At 37.7% G+C, this 3,219-nt stretch overlaps 1 long non-coding RNA gene across 3 annotated transcripts; it reads right to left on the minus strand.

Annotated features, from left to right (window-relative positions):
• LOC311095591 lies at positions 1-1,770 on the minus strand. Of its 3 annotated transcripts, XR_014608865.1 has the most exons (4): positions 1,467-1,770; positions 1,305-1,366; positions 1,125-1,225; positions 1-856 (listed from the first exon to the last, which is right to left on the minus strand). It is a non-coding gene; the product is annotated as an uncharacterized lncRNA (long non-coding RNA). The 3 variants fall into 3 exon arrangements; XR_014608866.1 differs by having other exon boundaries at positions 1,125-1,221; positions 1,305-1,770; XR_014608867.1 differs by having other exon boundaries at positions 1,305-1,770.
• Between the last annotated feature and the right edge of the window lie 1,449 nt (positions 1,771-3,219).

Raw genomic sequence — 3,219 nt, forward strand, 5'->3', positions numbered from 1 at the left:
AAGTTATTACAAAATACCATTTTTTTATTTAAAACATTTCATATATATCACAAAATATACAGTCTGCCAATGCTGGAAATGATGTGTGAAATTTTTACACATTAATGGGTGAGTTTAGGGACAACGTTTTTTGTGTTAATTTTAACTCATTCATTGTGTTAATGATTTTAACAAAGTAAATATGTCAGAAAGGTTAGCACAAAGATGTGTAAACGTGTTAAATTAACACATTATGTGATATCCTTCACTGCACACATTGTTAAAATCATACATAAAATCATAAACAAAACGTTAGCATTTGACAAAATTAATGTAGAGTCACTGGTTGTTTAGCTTATACAAGTATTATAATGAAATATCAACCATTACATTCATAAAACTGCAGAATATAAATACATTTTTAAGCAGTCAAAAAGGAAATGTCCAACACAGGACAAAACACAGTTCTTTTCACAATACATGACACATAACCCCACCTTCAAAATAATTTCACTTATTTACAGAAATGTGTTGGATTCATGTACACTGGTGGCCAAAAGAAGTATTTAAGTGTCTTAATGTTTTTGAAGTCTATTTGATTCTCAATAAACATTTCTTATTATTATCAATGTCTGACTGACTACCCCTCAGTCTACTTCTACTTCTACTTCTACGAGTAAAAATCATCATCAAAATAATCTTTAAAAAGTCAACACAATATTTTAGTCCACCTTTGCGAATAAATGAACTTCTCCAAAGATTGGTTCCTGTTCAGAACTTGACTGACAACATCAGAATGTTCCCTGATCTGTAAGCTTGTCCACAAACACAAATGTACTCAGTCCTTCAGAGGAGAGCCTGGTTTCAACACTATATACTGTAAGAGAAAGAGAGAGAGAGAGAGAGAGAGAGAGAGAGAGAGAGAGAGAGAGAGAGAGAGAGAGAGAGAGAGAGAGAGAGAGAGAGAGAGAGAGAGAGAGAGAATAAATATTAGTGTCAAAATATTTTTAACCTCCTTTTTTTACATTTTTATTATGTTTACAATAACTTAAGAATATATATTTGTAAACAGCTTTGGCAATAGCATATTCAAACATTTCAACTGAACTAAATTAAATTATTCCAGATTAAATTTTAATACTTACAAATCCTAAATTCTGTCCAAAAATGCTGAGATCCATAGAGAGAAAGACTGACATCGATGATTTAGCCCATTTCAGCTCATCTCCAGTGAAGGGGTTCCTGTCTGAGACAAATATACATTAAGACACATGCAAGAAATCACTGAGTGATGACCGTTCTCCTTCCTACAGTAGTTAACCCACCTGTGCGCTGATGTTAGGACCTTCCTGGTCAGGTGGGACTGCAATGGTAGAGAGTCTTCTGCCTAATAAAATATCAAAATAATGTAAAATTATAAACTTAAATTGTTTAGAATGCTAGATTTGGTATGAATGAATTAGTGAGAGTTTTAGTGCAGTGCTTACCTGAATACATTTAATCTGGTGAGACTGAACATAGAAAATGGTCCATCTTCTGATTGGTTCATTTGCTGTGTAATACATATAAAGTTAGACATGATGCAAAGGTCACTTATTTGATATAAAGTTAGCCAATTTTATAGAGATTTTATAAGATATTGTATGCGACCTAGTCTGCACCAGTGGCTCCAAAGCACTTATCACATATTGCTAATCATTTCAGCAAACTTATGTCAAAATATATCACAAATGGCCTAACTTTAACTTATCTCCGGAATCTTGCTAGATGTCACTGGCGCGAATTGGCGCTTTGTTGCAGTTGCCTTTAAACACATACAAAAATGGTAAATATTAAATTCCATTAAAAAAAACTATAATATGTTATAGTTTGCAAACTAATGCTAAAACTAGAAAGGTGGCAGCTAGCCAAATAAAACTTAACGTTAGCTAACATACAATGTTATTTTCTCATCAGTAGGCCAACATTATCTACAACCAAAACAGAATTTCACATAGTTAATTTATTGTTAATGTAAACTAAGCGTTGCTCGTTGGCGTATTTTAAGTCTGTAAAATGAAACGTTAGCGCAGTTTACTGTGGTAAAGTTCGTTACCGCCATGTTGACAGGTTAAACTCATAGACAGTATAAGAAGTGGACAGAGCCATCTCATTGGATCTCAATTGAGACAAGTGAAGCCCATTTTTAGCGATTTCTTAGCACTTCCTTTCCTGATGCGCAGACTCAAACCGAGCAAAGCGTTAACGGACCACGTGAGCAACCCGTCTGTCTTCTAGTAGCTGTGCCAAGAGAAATCTGAATCATTCCCTTCCGAATCCTGCAGAGACGGAGATCGTGAGTAGGAGCTGTCCATGAGCTTGGAGCAGGAGCAACTTTTGCTAGGTATTCTGATTAATTATATTGTCATTTTGCCTCCACGTCTCCCCGATTGCCCGCAAGCTTCTCCTCCCGTCCATACGGTAATCGCTCTACTGTGCGACAGAGAGTCGCGTGGTTATGACGCAATCGTTAGCCTACTTTTACAAAAACTGCTTCTACGGGGCCATAACATAAGCTACAAGGTAATGGAGCATTTTATACATTGTCGTGTTTCTTTAGAAATAAATAATGGACAAATGGAGTCTTCAAACGCCTCAGATGTAAAGTTATTCGCTGTCAAAGTGACGCCAAAATGAATGGGAGTCAATGGGATGCTAACTGCAGGTGAAGTTCTGCTACAAGATGGTGGTACGCGGCCGGCTTCAACTTCCGGTCGACTTCCTTCCCGCCTGGTTAAACTGGGCACATTCCTGTCAACACACACAGAATGTTTTTTTTACCTTGCTTGCTGGTCTCTCTCGGTGAAGTGAATTCCGTCTCTTCCCCGGGCCAGACACGAACGGCGCGGTCCAGCAAAAGACAGTCCCAGTGATATTACACTGGATGCTCCGGCAAGACACGACAAATCCCAGACAGTGTATAGTGATGCGCCGTTATATTTCTGACGTACGGACGGTAACGTTACTCCGAGTCCAAGCGCTCGCGCTATTTCTGGCAAGGGACAAACAGGTTTACATTTTGCATTAATGGTCCGGCCCGGTCGCTTCAATGTGTCCAATATAGACAGCCTCTGACTGTTATAGCGTTGTAGACACGCTGTGTAAGGCAAACATTAGGAAATAAAAAGCACGATGGAATGGTGACAGCCAGAGAGGCCGTTACGTCAAATACAGTAGTATACAGCAAATTTAAAAATACAG

This window comes from Abramis brama, assembly GCF_963993115.1.
Source record: "Abramis brama genome assembly, chromosome: 13".
NCBI classification, from domain to species: Eukaryota; Metazoa; Chordata; class Actinopteri; order Cypriniformes; family Leuciscidae; genus Abramis; species Abramis brama.